The sequence below is a fragment of the Microtus pennsylvanicus genome, chromosome X (genome assembly GCF_037038515.1).
Source record: "Microtus pennsylvanicus isolate mMicPen1 chromosome X, mMicPen1.hap1, whole genome shotgun sequence".
Classification (NCBI taxonomy): Eukaryota; Metazoa; Chordata; class Mammalia; order Rodentia; family Cricetidae; genus Microtus; species Microtus pennsylvanicus.
This window is the reverse complement of record NC_134601.1, coordinates 70531405-70550999: the sequence shown is the minus strand read 5'-3', so window position 1 is coordinate 70550999 and position 19595 is coordinate 70531405. Positions and strand designations below refer to the sequence as shown.

Here is a 19595-nt window from a genome sequence, read left to right as displayed (position 1 = left end):
GATCAAACTATGGTCTCGTTTTTCTCACATCTATGTAAAAAAAAAAAATGTAGTTTTCACCACCATTGGCTCTTAAAATCAACAGAAAACTATTTCCTTTGCCATTACTACTAAGACTCATTTATAAATCAAGTTCTACCAAAAGAGGAAAAAATAATATGTACAGTATTTAGTATCACCTATAATTCAACAAGTCAAATAGAAGAAGTAACTTAAAACACATAAACACACACAACTAATCATTGGCATTGTTACAAATTTTGGGCTATACTGAAGGTTCAGAAACTTCTCAGGGAAGATATTTATTATGTTTTGTTTAAATGTTATTGGATATTCATTTTATGTGATAAATTAAAGTTACTAATTTTTCTCTTTCATTCTACTTAGCAAACATAATCCAAAAATCACAGCTATAAAACATGGACGAGAAAGGTTTTTAATGAATACCTTGAGAATTTCTGAAATGAACAGTTTATTTATAAGTATTGGTTTATAAGTTAATGAATTTAATAAAGAGTTAATGAATAAGCATAATGAAGAGATAATGAAAAGAGCAGTTGTCTCTTGCTTTTTTCACTCAGATTTCTTTGAATGTCTCATGAAGTTCAATTCTTTCCAGTGTTAAGGGATATTAAAATATTTGTGCTATTTGTTCCATCAGATGTTTTTAATGTTCACTATCTCATCTATTCCTCTCAACAATTCTCAGATTAATTTTCCTTCTCACTATATATTTATTGAAGATAGAATTCAGAAAAAAATAAGTAACTTACAAAATGACATACAGCTGTGATGGTACAGAATCATTAATTGGATTCAGACTTTCTTGACTCAAGTACTATATACCAAGTATGTTCCTGTTCCCTTTTTGCCATGCTGTAAAAATATGCCCCACAACAGAGCATATTAAAATTATATCATGTACATCACAACTTTTATACAAAAATGTTATATATTAGTTCAAGACTAGTAACATTGGAATCCCTTTACTATGTCACATGCAAATAATATTTCATCCATTTCCATATATAAAATTTAGTCTTTAAATCTCGAATTTTTTATTCTGAGTATGATCTAATTTGGGCAGCAGCACACCCAAAGAATGTTTACAGGATGGCATAGCTATATGCTATGCATTTAACTTGTTTATTATAAAAGGGGATGCCAAGTTTGAAGAGCAAAGAATACTTTTACAAATCTTAGAACAGTGGTTCTCAGTCTTCTTAATGCTGGGACCCCTTAATAAAGTTTCTCATATTGTCGTGATGCCCAGCCATAAAATTATTTCATTGATACCTTATAACTATATTTTTGATACTATTATAAATTGTAATGCGAATAAAAGGTGTGCAGCATATCTGATATGCTATCCCTGTGTAAGGGTTGTTCAACCCTCCCAAAGGATAACATCCCACAGGGTGAGATTCACTGACCTAGAAGAATTTTTCATATGCCCTCAAGCTAAGGCCTTAGGTCTAGAGAGAATGTTCAGCCAGTAAATGCTAAGGTTCACAATGAAAGGAAAATAGAGTTTCCTAGTAGAATATACTCTTCACTTGACTTTAATGGAGAGTCATAAAATTGCCTATTAAAGATAAAGTGTTGTCCAACTTTATAATTGTGCTTATCACCTCCATACCACTACAATCTTCTGAATAGCAAGTTTTGTCCTCTGATGTCCCTTAAAAGTCCTTGTCTACCATCTATACATCCTCATGTACTTCTTCCTTCTAGTTCTTTTTTATTGCCCACTTCTCTACCTGAAGTTGGATCCAAAGAGATCAAAGTGTTTAGTAGAAGTTTAAGGATAGGGCCTGGATAACAGTTTGTGTTTCTCCATTTCTTGTTAAAACCAAACACTATTTACTACTTCCCAAAGTCTACAGAATGGATATTTTTTTTTCCACTTGCACTTCTATTTCTTCTCATACCAGTTTCCAGAGTAATATTTTGCTACACTGTAGTACTTATTCAAATTGAAAGAATCAAAGGATAAGTTGTTAAAATTATGGTAGGAAAACTGAAGGAGAAAGAAAATAAAAGAAGTTTAAGAATACTTTCTGTTTTCCTTTCCATAGGACTCAGAGTATGGCTAGTTTTTATGCCCCTTTCTTCCTCTGAGACAGAATCCAAGTTACTAGTTCTTAAATATAACTTGGGACAAAAGATTACCTTCTATTTTTTTTATTTATTAAGAATTAAGTGAATCTATGCCAAGTTAATTTTATTAAAATTTTATGGAACTACAAAGTTTTATTGAGCTACAGTTATTGTTGCTTGGTAGATCAAATGAAATGTTAAAAGTGTACTTTGTCAATTATGTTAGTCTACATTGTAGATCAGACATAAATATCACTGTGAAATGTAGCAAGTACCAGCTGGGCGGTGGTGGCACATGCTTTTAATCTGCCTTGAGAGGCAGAGGCAAGTGGATGTCTGTGAATTCAAGGACAGCCTGGTCTATAAGTGCTAGTTCCAGGACAGGATCCAAAGCTACACAGAAACCCTGTTTTGAAAAAACAAACCAAACAAACAAAAACAAAACAGGTGCCATACTTCTATGAAATTGTTAATTTATCTTAATTTTTAAATTGGCTATTCATAAAGACATTTAAGTAAAGACTATCATGACACAAAGTTAGAGCTAAAATTTAGCTTAATAAATATTTTAGTATATTTCAGTAGCATTTACTCCTTCATGAAATATTAATTTATAGCCTTAGTTGGAAAAATATGGCTTAATATGTTCAATACAAGTATGTAATTCTTGAGGTTTGTAACTAAAGATTATCTGTGAACTTGAGAGATACCTCACGGCCCCGACATACATGCCTCGCTTTATTTTATAAATGTGCTTAACAGAAATGTAGCTTTCCAGAACTCCATTCATTCATGCTTGTCAGAACACGATCAAAACATGTTCTGACAGTTCTGTCTTCCAACTGATACCTGTAAAGGAAATTGAGATTTTAATAATTCACAGTCTTAAGATGCTTGAAAACCTAGGTCACTTAATAACTTTATAACCTTTTAATTTCATACTCTATGCCATTTTATTTGTGTTTTTTTATTGTTGGTAATTTTTCAAATATTGTTACAACTTCATGGTCGCCGTTTGGTGAATAAATTAAAATCAATAAAAGAAGTGTGTGCATTAATTCAGTTGCAGTGTTCAAGTGTAATTAATAGCTTTGGGTGACATATTTTACTTACTATGAACTACAAATTTTCTTACCAGCAAACTTATCCATATCAGAATCATACACAGAATACATTATTCAAGAAAGCAAGAGTAAAACTAGAAATCAAATGTCATAAGATATTGAAGTTATTTGTACCCATTCTGCTTAGAAATGTGTCTTATCATGATCAAGATCCTGAGGTGAGTAGGACATTTTTATCAGCACCGAGTTCAGGGTTTCAGAGAAAGGGGCTGGCAGATACCAAGTAGTGTAGCCATACTGTGCGTATCAAAGCATGCTTTACTACTAGATACTAGCATGTGCTAACGCCACCGAAGGAGATAAAGGAGATAGTTAATGTTGAATATCAACTTGCTGGGTTTTAAGTTCAACATGGAAACAAATTGTAGGCATGTTCAAGAAAGTTCTAGGCTGTATTATTTGAAGTGGGAAAACCCATCTGAAAATCACCCTTCTATAGGTTGAGGTTCTGTAATGAATAAAGAGAAAAAAAGTAGGCTGAAATACCAGCATTCATTGCCCTCTTCTTCATGTTCCTGATGCTCCAGTCTGCCTGTTGACTTCCATGATGTCATTTATCCTTTCAGTCTGTGAGGGGAAACAAAACACAGTAAAGGAACCAACCAACCAAATAAACAAACAAAATTTTTCTTTTTCTTAAGTTGTTTTGTCACATATCTCGTCAAAGCCATGAGAAAAGTAATTAATTAACTGTCTAATTGTAGAAAATAAACAACTAGAGATGGACTTGACAGCAAAGCTCAAATTTGTTGAGTTTACCACAGGAAAACTAAATATTAAATAAAAAAGGTGGAAAGCAAGTTGCGAAAGTTGTAAATTTTAGAATGAATCTTTGCTCTCATCACAGAACTATAAAAAGTGGTAAGAAACTGATATCAGTATTCAATATGGAAAGGATATATACAATACTTTATTTTCATAGTCAGCTTTGGATTTTTACTTTTGCCCCTAAAAAGAGTACTTGTCTATGCTCCAAATCCTTTACATTTACTATCTTGTTCATCAAGAAAGATAATCATAAGAGAGTTAATACAGAGTCTAATTGCACTTTTAGTTTTATTGTTTTATACTTTTACTCAAGAAATAGCTAAAATTCAATACTTTTTTACACAAAATAAAATGTATCACCATTGTTAAACTGAGGTGAAAATAAATAGAATTAAATAGTTAAGACTAACTGCACTTTCCCAGTTGAGAACACAGTTGAGAACATGTTCTGTTTTAGTTTTAGGTTTTATTTATTTATTTTGTTTATTTTTTTTTGGTAACAAATACAGAAACTGACATTTTGCTAAGTTTTAATAGTGAAGAACTAGAAACTGATTAATTTAAAATTGAAAACACTATCATGTTGCATTGCTCTCTAGTCATTTAAAATGTGATGATGGAAGTAATGTACTCAATAAAAAACAGCTCAAAATTGCCATATATTAATTACTTTTTAAAATCACAGTCATAATTATTTTTAAAGGCATTTTGTCTTTTTATATTTTTTGTAACAAACATTATAAATGTTATCATACATTAGAAAATAGAAATAATTTCACAAGCCACAAATAAGTTGAACCTGTTTGACTCATAGCCATGTTATAAAAATAAAGAAGCTTAAGAAGTAAAGAAGGCTTGGAATAGTCTGGGATTACTCAAAGAATCTTGAAAATAATGTGTCTTTTTATCAGTCTAAGGATACTCATTTGGCAATGTGTTAGTGTTTTCCTGTGAATGTGTGTGTTTCCTAAATGTAAAGCATTATCTGATACCTACCTTATTAAGGAAATAGTTAGGTCAGAATGTTGGCAAGATGAAAAAAAATTGTCTTCAATATTAAACAAGAAAAATAAAATTTAGTTTTTCTCAACAGTCAAAGTGCCTTGCAATTTTTTTTTACCTCGTGGCACAGCATCAGAATAACTTAAGCCAATGTTCTTTCTGCAGAAAGAAAGATAGAAGTTGTACATAGTATTTTGGATGTTTAGTTCTTTAAAAAGACAATATTTTTCTGTGCTCATGTACCGACAGCATAATACAACTAATTACCTCAGAGAATGTGAAGAATATCACTTGATATAATGTAGAAAAGTGATAATACAGGACAAGAAATATATTCTTTAGTGGAAAACAGTAAGCACTAGGACTCATGCTTATTCATTTCCTGGCAATAATTAGAGTCCTGTGCTTCAGCAAAGTTCAGCTATACACACAAGGCTGTCATTCCCTGAAATTGGAAGAATTAAAAAAGCAAAACAAAACTAGCCTCAGCTTTTGTCCACTCTAAGTGTCAAGCTGTTCAGGCCTGAAGGAAAGAGAACTGTATATGGCCTGATCACTCACAGTTACTCACAGTTATTTCAGGTTGTTGAAGTAATCAGTTATGGCTATAAAAATCTTTCTTCCCTGAGAAGTCCGTTATTGAATTTTTTTTGCCTCTCCTCTTTCAGTTTTTGTTTTTTTGTTTTTAAGAATAGAGAACTGACTCAAACATTTCCCTCTTAATTGTCCAAGTGCTACTACAAACATCTAATATTGTTTTGGTAATGTGGTAGTGCCCAGCAAAAAGAAAGGGGGCAGGAGGAGTAAAAGAAAAAAGAGAGAAAAAAAAAAGAAAGCTAAACCTTACAAGTTATGTCCAGGAGAGAATTGAAAACTGTGAATCTTATTTCACAGATATGTCCTTTTCAAATTCTAATAATCTGTACTGGTGGAGAGGGGGATGAGTGTCAGAAGACTATTTTTCTAAGTTTTTACTAATAGCACCCTCTCGTGTCTCCAGTTAAGCTATGCATATGATTTTCAGCTAGGTACAGAAAAAAAAAATATCTGCAGTTAAAACTATTAACAGTTTAGGGGGCTGTAAAAACAAGCTTTCTGTCATTTCTCCTTCTTTACATTTGACAGGAGTTCACGTGCCTTTAGTATACTTGGAGTTCTCTCAGACTTACTTTGATTTGTGTGTGTACAGGTGATGCAGTTGTAAGAAAGTCTGTAAATACAAACATAACTTCTAAGCTTTTCAGAGCATTTGTATATACTTTACTATTTGTGAATATCACAGCATCATCCTAATACTAGTATTTTTATTTATTGCCAGTATTTTTGGAGAATGACAGCTCCTTAAATTAGTGTCAGGCAATGCTGAACATATTGGATACATTTTCTTAAAAAAAATTACATATATATGTTAAGGTGAGTAATGTTAGCCTCACATTTAGATGAATGGACAGAAACATTTTAGAAAAGAACTCTGTCCCTAAATATCTAAAAAGCCCACATAGGTAGATTTAAAGTTTTCTCTAGTCATATAAAAATTATGAAAAACAAATACTTTGAATGATTGCTTTGCTCAAACAATTACTCAGAATATGGGAATTGCATAGTGATATTGGTATTCAATATTGAGGTATTTCATACATGTATGTGAATGCTCACATATAAGAAATCTCCAATATTGCATACAGATTTTATGCTCCCAGCATATCTCACTTTGAGAATCACATTGCATGGGATCAGAGGTCACATGTGGAAAGAGGCTATCTCGCTGGTTAATACTGTCCTGGAGGTTTATTTGTGTGCAACCATACAGCTAGACAGTGCCAGAGTTGAGACTCTGTGTTTAGTCTAAAACTACTGTCCTTTTCTTAAACAGTGAGCATTGTTATCTGCTAAAAATTGCAATCGTTATTGACTTAATATTAAGCACATAAATATGGACAATACATTTTATCATGCCTTACCTATTTATCAAATACCCATTATCACCTCTTAACTGTAATATTTGTGTACAATGTACAGTGCAAGTTGTTTAGTACAACACAAAATATCTGATTTATTTTTTATAAAGTGGCTATCATGTAAGAGACATGATGAGCTTGTTCTGATTAATCTGCATGGACAGTCCAATGTGTTTTCCTCTACACAGTTATAACAAGAGAGAGCAAATCCCCAAGTAGATTACTCAATAAGGAATATTTTAATGTAAGGAAACTAAAATAAAAGAAATTCATTGTTCTCAGTGATCTCATATCAAAAATGGTTTTGGCAGAGTGACTGACATATTTAGTAAAAGGCTGTGCCAATATTTGTCCCTTTACTAGGAGAACATGGCTTTCGGTCCTTCTTCAAATTAACTCTTTCTCAGCATTCAATTCTATGACTGAAAAACAACTTCACTCACTGAAGTTTAAAAGATAAATCTTTTTTATCATTAATATAATTATACAATTCCATAATGGTTAAAATTAAGAAAGTAAGCATATTTCCATACTCACAGGGTATAGATTATCATAATTACACTTTTGTATGCATGGCAGGCTGCTAATTGGAACACTGAAGAAATGCAATCAATATCACAGTTGTGAAAGGTATAAACATCACAGTTGTTTCCTATCATTTCCTTCAACAAACACATTGTCACAGTATCTTTTTATCTTTCAAAGATATGCTAATTATAAGATTTATAGTAGAATTTGCATTATAAAAATCTATAAGCACACAATCTGAAAACAATATGTGAATAAACAGCACAAAGTACTGCAAACAGTACAGGTTGGGCTTTCCACCTCTAGATTTTATAGCTACAAAATCTTAGACATTTTTTCTGTTCTTGTTTCCTTTTATGTTAAAGCAAAAACAAAAATAGAAAGAAAAGAAGGAGAAGCTAATAAAATCTACCTGATGGAGTGGTTTTTGAGGATTAATAGGGCTATTTAATAATGCAAGTCCATAAATTCATTTAGAAAAGGAGAACCCTTCTCTGCAGGCATAGGGAGGTTCTCATCAGTTCTTCCCGAGTGAGAATTCAGTTTGCTTTTGCCAGGTGTCCAAGCTTCTGGTTATTCATTGCTCACTGGTGCCACCCTCAGTCAGAATACAGGCAAAGAGAAATTGAGGAAAATTCTTTCATTATTTTCAGATGTGAATTTCTGTCAGTCTTGTCAACAAACTGCATTTTTTTTTCTCAGATGACCTCCTGGGTTACTTAGTAGAGTCCCCTTGGTCTATAAGTAATGTTTCTACTCCACATAGACAGCTTTCTTTTGGACTATACACATAAAAACGAAATACTGCACTCTACACTACTAAAGTATACATATTAACTGCAAAGCTGTCATTTGGCCAAATGTAAGGATAATTCACTTTGAACAGAATGCCAGGGACTAAACTGTTTTTCTTAATGTCCTGTGAAAATTACCTGTGCTTTATGAGTTTCAGTTTAGGAATTATAAAACAGAATTAACAATATTAATAACACAATTCTGTCATGATGATAGCTTTAACAACAGTTAATGACTAGCTCTCTTTACACCAAAATGAGATTAAAATCTTAAGAAATCAATTAATTGATCTCTTTTATAGGTGTTATGAAAAAAATTGTGCTTTGAAAGTATCCCCATGAAATAGATTTGTCACTATTCTACATCTGTAATTTTTTTCCATTGAGTTACTGCCATCCCTTTTGATAGTATCACCCAACAGTGCAACGTCCAAGTCTCAGACGAGAAACTATTTGACAGCATTTGATTTCATCCCCTACACATTTCCTTGCTCAGAAATAGAGGACAGAACATTGCTAGATACTATGAATAATGAAGTCAGAGATACAATAGGAATAAAATGTAGTGGTAAAGTGTCTCCCTGGACAGATATTTTCTTGTGTTTTATTTCATTTTGTGGAGACTGCACTGAACTGGCCTACTAAGATTTTCTCTTAGTAGCTTCAGGTATAAAAAATTGCAACAAAAAAACGATCTGGGGAATTTTTGAAGCAAGTTTTAAGTTAAAAATAAAAAAAATACAACTGCAAATTGGAATAAGGTAAGGAAAATAGAGTAGGGCTTAGCAGAGTAATAAAGATTTGTGGATTCATAGTGGATTTATAAAGATTTGCCCTTAAGAGAACTTTCCCGAATAAAGCTGTTTTGAGAAAATCAACTAATAATAACTAGCAGACTATTTCTTTTTCATATTCTGTTCCTTTGTGGATGCAATCTCTCATTCTATTTTCCCTTCGGTATACAAGAGCAAAAACTGAATACTGAATTTAGTGCCTGAAAGCAGTGCATATTTTCTCCTTTTTTTTTTTTTAGAAACAAACATAAAAGTAAAAAGAGTTTTCCCTTTTAAAACCAAAGTGGAGAACCAGAAAGCCAAGTTTTTCCATACATTAATCAAGGAATGTGGACTACTTCCTAAAATGCACACCTTTTGTACATACTAATGTATACAATTCTGCTGTCTCAATCTCTGGCCTCTAGATAAATATGAGGATTTTATCCTTGCAATAAGAATCAGAGATGCCCGGGTGTTGCTCCTTGTTTGGAACCCATCTGAACCAAAACCAGACAGTGTCCCTTGTGGCTTTAGTGCTCTTGGGAGAGCTGTCACCCCATGCCACTCAGGGTTGTCCAATCTTATTGACAAGCATTGGGCTTGCAGCTCCATGCTGGGAACTTCCTTGTCTGGTGAGGTTCCTCCCAAACAAGCTGGTGTTGTTCACATTGTGATCTCCCAACTACAGGGCAACAGTCACCTACCTGCTTATTGCTACTCTTAGTTGCCCTATGGGATAGCCAAATGCCAGTTTTCCTCCTCAGACCCTCTATCTCTCTCCACCTCACCCCATGCCAGAGGATGAGTGTGGACCTAGACAGCAACTCTCAGTTGAATAACATATTCAGAAACAGGTACTTGGTTCAAATTGCGAGTTTTCCTTGCTCTTGCCCCTACTTCCACTAGTGTATTTGATAAGTATCCTTTGTATGAGAAAATGGTGCTGCTATGTGCAGATTCTCTAGCTTGACTCGGGGAGCCAGAGGATTCAAGATAAAAGCACACCAAACAAAAAAAATAAAATAAAATAAAACTTCTGTAACATAATGTAAAGGAGTGAAACTTAAAGGGTAGACATAAAGTGCAAGGAAAGGGGCACATCCCACGGATAGGAATTCATGCCTTCTTAATCTGCTCTGTGCCTCTCCCTAAATCTCCAATCCCATAAAGTAGCTGGCAGGCTGTGCGCCTTCCTCCTTCCTCTCTGGGCCTCAAGCTTAACTTCCCAAGCTTACCTCAATCTCGCTTGCACAAGGCTCCTGGGGTTCAGCGTCCTCTCAGAGAGGCTGCCTCCTGAGCTGGAGTGGGATGCAGGGTGCAGGGAGTGGGGACAAAAGGGGGTACCCAGTAGTTGATGCTGTGCCATCCCCTCCCAGCAGGCGGCTAGGGCACTTGTTCACTCCTTTTCCCCGTCTCACACTCGCTCACCCCCTTCTGTCCCCCTTCCCCCCCTCCTTTCTAGTCCCTCCCCCTCGCCATTGAAAAGGGCTGGCTTGGCAGCGGCTCCTTGCAGTCGACGAACTGTCAGGGCGGGAGGAGCTGTGAGCCAGAGCTACCAGCAGCGGCCCGCGCAGCAAAGCAAAAAGCCAGACTACCAGAGTGCACGGAGTGGCTGTAGCCGAGACTACTCAGCGACACCGGCAGCCCAGCTAGCCCGGGCAGCCCGACTAGCCTCGGAATCAGCCTCCAGGACAAACAGCTGCTCCGCGGACTGCGAGCTGTGGCGGTAGATCCCGCTACAGCAATCGCAGTCTCAGTGGAGCGGGCGGAAGCCCTTTTTTCTCCTTTTTCGTTCCCCTCTTCATTCTACTCAAGAGGAATCTTAACAGGAGGTAAGTATCGGGTCCGGGTGCCAGAGGCGCTGAGGCTGGGTACACATAGCATGTCCTGCACTTAGGACTTGGTGATTGCCAGTGCGTGGGATCTGGACAGTTGACCACAGCTTGCTTTTAGATAAGCTGGTGGTGGTCTCCCTTTCGGGTTCTGCTCCCTAGAGGTAAGAGAAAGAGCAAACCCTGAAGGTGAGCTCGCACAGAAAATCTTTTGGTACTGCCTAGTCTTGGTTTGGTTACTTTGCTAAAACTCTCACTTTTCTCAGAAAAGTGTCCGCGCATGAATTTCCCAGAGATTGGCTGTGCAAAAGGGTCTTTCACTTTAACGAAATATGCCCGCTTCAGTGAAGATGAATGAAACTCTGATCGTGAAAGTGTGGGGATGCAGAGTTGATGTCCCAGACTGTTGGGGATGGGGGTGTCTCCCGGAGTGATTCCAGATGAGGGACAATGCCCCAGCAGCGAATCCGCGGTGCACCCTGTGAGCAGGCCCAGATGTGCTCCTCTCTCTGGGGTTCGGGTTTCAGTCCCAGTTTGATGACACAACCCCCTGGGGACCAGACCCTTGCTGCAGGACCGGGAAAACATTGAGCGCAGCAGGGCGTCCAGGGTCTTCTTGGTTTGGTGCTCCTGGTGCTCTACCTTTTCTGCCTGCTCTGGGACCTAATGAATGTGGAAATGGTAGATGTGGGAAATTCTGTCCCCCTTACATAAACGCAACTTCTTATAAACAGCAAGTGAAAACCGGTGTTCTTTTCTCATTAAGGGAAAAAAAAAGACTTCTTAAGTCAAGCCTAACACAAAAGGGATCCCTTTTCTCTAGAGAAATTACTTGGGATTCCTTAGCCAAAATGACGTCCACCTATGTGGACATGGCATTTTCCAAGACAGACTCCAAAAGCAGTTTCTTCCACAAATGAATAACCTTACTGGAACATGTACAAAGAGGCTCTCCTTTAAGAAAATGCATCTTGCTAAGAGCATCATTGGAAAAGGTGACTTTATAAAGCGACCGCATTGCTTTAGAGACTTTGGAAGAGCATAGGGACTGTATACCTCAGGCTGGAGACACTACTCTCTGAGCATTGAGTCAGAAAGCGTTTTGTCCCTGGGGTGTCAATGTCCCAGAGTACACAACAGGATCGGTTTCCGTGTCTCCCCCAAGGAAAGACTTTTCAGGGCTTAGTGAAGATGGCCCCTTTGCTGTCTGTGATTTATTTCAGATTCCGCTGTAGCAGCCTTTGCGGCTTGGGGTTCAGCGCTCTGGGATGCTCTCCTGGAGTGTGTGAGTGCAGGATGTTCTCTTGGGGGCTGGAAGTCCAACACTGCGCCACTGCGGCACCCACCTACAAAGAAAATCTGAGAGAGAATTGGGGCTTAGGACAAAAGAAAAACATAAAAATAAAAAAGAAAGGAAAACAAAAGGGCAACAGCAGCACACACAATAAAAACAAAAGCATAAAGCTGTTCTTTCCCCCACTATGAGAAAACTTTCCAAAGGCTGATTTATACCAGCCTAGGGGCTGTTTCTGTACAAGAGACCTAGTGTGAAAAAAGTGGTTGAGAATCTAGGCCATGGGCAAAGGGGGCTAAAAGATGCAAGAGTGATTGGGAACAGAGGAGCCCTGTGCATGGTCCTACCACTGTATCCAGGAAACAACCTGAGGAGCAGGCTGAGATTTCCAAACACTAAGCACATCGCCAAAATGATGAAAGCACTAGGTGACTTAAAGAGACTGTCTTCCTTGTCTTCCATAAAGAAAAAGGAAGGACGGAAGGAAGGAAGGAAGGAAGGAAGGAAGGAAGGAAGGAAGGAAGGAAGGAAACAAAGAAGAAGGCAAGCAAAACAAGTGTGACTTAGGACTTTATAAAAGAAGGGGATGGGGGAGGGTGCGCTTGCTGGCACCTCTGCAACTTTGGAAGACGTGCACTTTTAATCTTATTTGAAACAAATGTTCATGGTCACGGAGAGATAGACACAGGGCTGTCTTTGCCCTGTGTGTTAGTACTGGGGGAGGAGGCAAACCAGGGTAAGTAACTGATAGTATGTATCCATGTTTCACCTTTCTTGTCTTTGGTTTGTTGGAGGCGGAACCGACAGTGTGCGGGCAGTTTTGAGAAAGAATCAGGAGATGGACAAGCCAAGATCTAAGTCTACCTTTATCCTGATGCTAAATTAAGAACTGCCGCGCCCAGCTCGAATCCGTGTGCCGCCGCCAGGGCGCTGAGTTTGCCAAGCTGCTAGCATGCTCCTTGGCGAGCAAGCCACATGAACACAGTTCGTGCAGGGGTCCTCCTCTGCTCGGCCGCCCCTCCTTCTCTGGCAATGACGTCAGCGGGCCTGAGGCTCCGCGGTATAGGAGGAGGGCAGGCGGTTTGTACCGGTCGGGGGCGTGAGCAGGGCAACATTCGGGGCGCGCTCCCAGTGTGCAGCCGCTCTATGTCTCTAAGCTCCCTTCCCGAGAATTCAATCCCCACCGGCAGCACCTCCCAGAGGCACCCGGAACCCCCAAGGCTTGTCAAGGAGCAGCCTTGCCCGCTGCGCTTTTCCAGAGCAGGCTTCAGACCCTGGTGTGTGTGTGTGTGTGTATGTCAGTGTTTCCCTCCCTCCCTCCTTTCAGCAGCTCTCTGCTCTTCTGTTCTTCCCAGTTTCCAGCTTGTACCTTTTTTATTCACAAGGAATTTCTGAATTTAATGGTCTAGTGCTGAATTAGAGGGCAAGTTACTAGGGATGAAATCGCTGAATCTCCACACCCCCTCCCCCGATTCATAAGGACGTAAAGATATCTTTATCACCCTCCCCTTGTCTCCTTCTTTGCCTGCAACCTAAGGAAATGAATTGGGAGGATGGTCCTTTTCTCAGGGAGATGGGGAGATGAGGCTTTGGGGGAGGGGACGAAGGTGAATGTTCTGGGTGGGGAGTCTGGTTGACGAAAATACTAGACTGGGAATAGGAAATTGAACACTGAAATGTTTCTGGCTCTGTAGCAGCAGGCAAGAAGCCGCCTTGCTTTTTATTCTAAGGCTGCGGAGTCACTTATGTGGACCAACGCGCCAAATTGGGAAGATTCCTGAATAAGATTTTTTACTAGACAGAAGCCTGTGCTGTAGCTTCCTTTTATAGCTTGCTCCGGTCCTTTTGAGGAACAACACCCCACTTTCCTGAAAGCAAAGCGAATCCCTTTTCCAAATGACTGTGAATAGAGTATTATTTTGCTCCTTGAGAAGGGTCCTAGCGAGCAGTTGGAGAAGGTTGTACAGGGAAAAGAGGGAGGAGAAATAGGTTGCACATGTGGACACCAACTGAAGCTTACAGCTGTCACATTCCTGTGGAAATTGGATTCCAGGGGATCATAAAAAGCTGCTTAGCGAATTCTTATGATTTATAAATGTGGGGTTTCTATCTCACCCCTGCTTCTCTTCCTTGCTTTGATTCAAAGAGTCTTTACATGATATATAGCTTCCTCAAACTGAAGAGTTGCTGTGCATTTGAAAGACAGAAAGAAGGGCACTCATATCAAGCATAAAACCAAGTTTATTTTCTAGGTTTAATCAGTTGCTAAAGACCCACCCTCCCTTTATCACCCAAGTACTATTCTGATGGATGCCCTTAATGTTGGGTTTCTGCAGCTGAAAGGCCTGGCTGAGAGGATTGCAGGTTTTACATTATCCCTTTTCCTGGTATTCCAAACTTTATGCAAGATAGAAATTTCTGAAAGTAAGATTCCTGATTGTTGGTAGCAGAAAGAAATATGGTAAGGGATTTTAAAAGCAGAGTGTTGTCCATTTAAAAACAAGGTGTCTACAACGGCCTTTGGACAATATTTATAAGATTCTTGGAGGAGCACAGGAAGGAACACAGACAAGGAGACTTTATACAAACCGCTGGCTTTGAACTACAATGAGGCTGCTACATTTCTATTAGTGGGAAAGGAAATTATTTAGGGGATAAAAACCTGAAAGCTAATTTCCTCCAGTAATCTTGGTATACACATTTGAAAGGAGGTGTCACCCATTTATTTATTTGCTGAAAAAAAAATCTCAAACATAAATTGGTCAACTATTTGCTTTAGACAAGTGTCAGGCTCTAAGAATCTGAAAGAGATTATGAAAAATTTAGCCTGGGTTTAATTGAGTTTAGGAGACTCTCATAAAGTTAGGATACAATGTGATGAATGCTCTAATTGTGTGTAATGGAGGAAGGAATTAATGATTTGCTGGGAGGTTAAAAGGATCATTTAAAAAAAATGTCTTCTTGAGTATAAAAAAAATAGCCATTGCTGGTCAGTGGCTAGATAAATAGACATGGATGGTTATATAGAACAAAGTAGTACAGAAAGGGCCGTGGCAGGGATTTATAGATTATTGAGTTAACAGGCATTTGTAATTCTTTAATTTGTAAGTTCTAGCCACCTTTGAGGATTTTTTTTTCAGGAAAAATGCTAGTATCAGTAAAAGAAAGAACAAATATATTGCAGTAGGTGTTTCATGAAATGCTGCTCTTTTTCTTTAAATTATATTAAATAATTTGATGCCTTGTAATAGTGAATGGGGACCAATAAAGTGAGAAGCTTTCATAAAAGGCAGAGCACAGGACACAAGAAGAACACTTAAAGTAAAACAGAACTGAGAAAGGAATGCTACTTTGTGGGAAAAGGTTTCTCTTTATTTATCTGCATACTTATATTATTTTACACATCACACTATCCTGTCCCAATCTTGAATATTTCATCTTCTACCCAAAGAAAGTACCTTTTGTCCTATAAATCAGTATTTCTTCACCACAAGCACAGTTTTACCCACCCTACTCAATTTTTCATACACATTATTGAATCATCTCAGCACCCTACATCATTTCTCCAGTTAACTACTTCAGCTTTCTATCTACTGCCCTCCTAAGACTTCTTGAATCATATTTCTTTTCCTTAGACACCAGTAACCAACTATATCTTTTTTCCTTTTCATTTTTCCTCTTACAACATTATCTCTGTCATAAATTCTTTCATATCCTACTGTCCATTAGCTATCAAAGCTTCTTCAGTAACCTCAGAGGAGCTTTAAATAAATAGATAAATAAATAAATGAAATAAATAGAGCATACTTTACCCCAAATTGTTTACAAATTTGTCATTTTTTTTCCACTAAGAATGTTTAATGTTGTCTCTGTGTCTTTTGATGCTATAATTTCAAATGGATTTTTAGTGGAATTTCTCTGATTTATTCTATATTTATTGTGTCTGCGAATGCCTTTTTAGTTTGTTTGCATTTAGAGTTTAATGTTGTGCATGAGAAGTATTCCAACTTTTCTGAACTGTTCATTGTACATTCTTTACAATGTTGCTTTATATGTGAACCTTTCTGATGTGTTCTATTTGTTTACTGGTGTGGGCCTTTCATTTTATTGGTTTTAGTAACTTTTGTTTTTTAAATTTCCTACTCCTGAGAATTCTCTGTTCAGCTCAGTGCCCCATTTTATAATTGGGTTGATTAGCCTTTTACGGTCTAGTTTCTTGAGTTCTTTATATATTTTGGAGATCAGACCTTTGTCAGTTACAGGGTTGGTGAAGATCTTCTCCCAGTCAGTGGGTTGCCTTTTTGTTTTAGTGACAGTGTCCTTTGCTTTACAGAAGCTTCTCAGTCTCAGGAGGTCCCATTTATTCAATGATGCCCTTAATGTCTGTGCTGCTGGGGTTTATATAGGAAGTGGTCTCCTGTGCCCATATGTTGTAGAGTACTTCCCACTTTCTCTTCTATCAGGTTCAGTGAGTTCAAATGGCCAAAAGACACTTAAGGTCATGCTCAACTTCCTTAAAAATCAGGGAAATTCAAATCAAGACAACTTTAAGATACCATCTTACACCTGTCAGAATGGCTAAAATCAAAAACACCAATGATAGCCTTTGCTGGAGAAATTGTGGAGAAAGGGGTACACTCATCCATTGCTGGTGGGAATGCAAACTTGTGCAACCACTCTGGAAAGCAGTCTGGTGGTTTCTCAGGAAATTCGGGATCAACTTACCCCTGGACCCAGCAATACCACTCTTGGGAATATACCCAAGAGATGCCCTGTCATACAACAAAAGTATATGCTCAACTTTGTTCATAGCAGCATTGTTTGTAATAGCCAGAACTTGGAAAAAACCTAGATGCCCTTCAATGGAAGAATGGATGAAGAAAGTATGGAATATATACATATTAGAGTACTACTCAGCAGTAAAAAACAATGACTTCTTGAATTTTGCATTCAAATGGATGGAAATATAAAACACTATCCTGAGTGAGGTAAGCCAGACCCAAAAAGAGGAACATGGAATGTACTCACTCATGTTTGGTTTCTAGCCATAAATAAAGGACAATAAATAAATAAATAAACAAACAAGTAAATAAATAAATAAATAATTTCCTACTCCTTTTTCCTTAGTGAGATTGTTGTAACAGCATAAGTTTAAATATTAGGAGAGATTATCATCATTTTCAGGATTCCAGACAAGATATTTAAAGCCCAATTTGTGTTTCTATCAACATATGAGTTATCAATTCCAGAGATAAAGGAATCTTTTTGTACAAAAAAAAATTAAACTTATAAAATTTCTTGATATGTGTAAAGAAAAGAAAGTAATTAGCATGTTACTCTACATTGTGTATGTTTAGCTCAATGTTGTTGGGAATTTCTAGGGAAAAATTTGCTATACATACTTTTATTCAGAAAAGATATGTTAATTTTACCTTGGGGAAAATAAAATATATAATAAGTATATTTATTTAAATTTCTTAACTTTATATTATAACATTCTGTATTACATGTGTGAGCAGAGTTCTGTTGTTGGAAGACTTTCTTGATCATTTAGTATCCAGAATAAATAAAAAAATAGGTGAGATTCCCTGATATTGTAGATTAGTTTCTAATATTTAAACTGGTCATGTTTAAAAATATCATTTGGCTTCAGTTAATTATAAAAGGCATACCTACAAAACCCAATTTGAGAAAGAAAAAAGTCACTGACTTATATGACGTGTTTCTTCAAGATTAGCCCATGCAATAACAATGCTAAAGCACGGGCTTATCAATACATGAAAATTAGATTAGGTTGAAAGTGTCTTTAGAGTGTTAGTTGCATACATATCAAGACTGAATTTTTATTATAGCTAAATAAAAATAAAAAGCTGGGCCTTTTCCATTACAACTTAGAATTTAAAAAAAAAATGATTTGTCCAAATCATAAATGTTTCTATTATCTTTTACACTCTGAAGTTCTTCAAGTATTCAGAAATTTAAAGTGCTATTTTTATTATTTCTAATGCTCTAAATATTGAACGTTTAAACTAAAAATAACAATGAGGATAGTTGTCCCTTCCTGCACAAATATGAAAGAATGATTTCTTCACCTAATTCACTCATCTAGAATGTTGACAATTTATAGTAAGAACAGCAAGTCAAAAAAGAAAAGAGATCCCAGAATGAGAATTTTCTTTCTTCAATTTACATTGTTTTTTATAACATAACATTTTTTAGATTTACAATGTTAAAATTATTTTTAATTAATGAGGACAGCTCATTTATTTAAAAATTCTTTGTTATTAGAATTCAAACTGAAATTTAAAATAATTTTGCAGTTCATTTGCTAACCTAATATAAAATGAAAGTCAAGTATTGCTTTCAGCCACAAATCTGATTCATTCTCTTTTCTAACAACTTCACCATGTACAGTCTTCTGCATCCTATTCTAAAATATTGATTTCTTCTCATATGATAAAAACAGAAGACAAAAAAGAAGAAAGAGTTATTCCTGTGTTTTTTTCTGTCTAAATATCAGACAGATAGAATTAGTTAGAACTATTTTGTCAGTGAAAGGTAAAGGGATTGCTGTTATTCAGTCTTGCAGCCTGGATGTTTTTATGTCATTCTTCCTTGCCTCTTATGTTTCCCTGGGTTATTTTATTCCAGTTCTGGATGTAAAAAGCAAAACAAACAAACAAAAACAAACAAACAAAAGCCTTAGATTAAAAACTAAAAATCTCAAAGGTCAGTACCTTCACGTATATTAAAAACAAGTTTGTTATTTGGTTGCTTGCTATTTATTTTCATTCCATTTAGTATCTTTGTGCAATGATTTTATGAAAGTATATCATAAAATAGTAGGATTGGTGACATGTTAATAGTATACATTCCAGACACTTAGATATTCCCTTCATTTTATTTATAGAAAGAATTGAAATAATGGCCCTTCATAATATCACTCCATTAAGTTTGAGTGGCAAATGTGCTAGGTCTTAATTCACAGCACTTGTAAGACTCTGTATGTTTCCATAGGGGGAGGTTATCAATAATTTTAAAGTAGTATTTTGCTTTACTCATGTTGTCTTAGAAGCAGCATGAGTGTTATTCAATTGTTTGTAGATTTGCATTAAATCCATAAAAAAAGACACCAAGCTTCCAATAGTCAAATCTATTGTTTTGCCTTCAGGATTACAAAGATTTTCTTCTGAATTTTGACATGGCAAGTGAGAGTGGGGAATTTACTTAAATTATGAGAACATCAGGTATTTTATAATTTATTAGTATATACAGGGTAGCCTTGAGCAAATAACTTTCACTCCTTGAAGAAGTTATCTCAAATGGATAATGAAGGAGCTGTAAATTACTTCAAGGCTCTTTGCAATAAAAGAAAGTCTTGTAATGCTTCACAAAAGACAGTATATACTACATTTGTCT

The 19595-nt window shown here is 36.6% G+C and overlaps 1 protein-coding gene across 2 annotated transcripts in view; it reads left to right on the top strand.

Annotated features, from left to right (window-relative positions):
• Positions 1–10329: 10329 nt before the first annotated feature.
• Positions 10330–19595, top strand: part of Pcdh11x (protocadherin 11 X-linked) — a 607940-nt gene continuing 598674 nt past the window's right edge. For both annotated transcript variants that reach the window (XM_075957257.1, XM_075957256.1), the window contains exon 1: positions 10330–10882. The gene's annotated coding sequence lies outside the window, so the exon portion shown is untranslated. The remainder of the gene's footprint in view (positions 10883–19595) is intronic.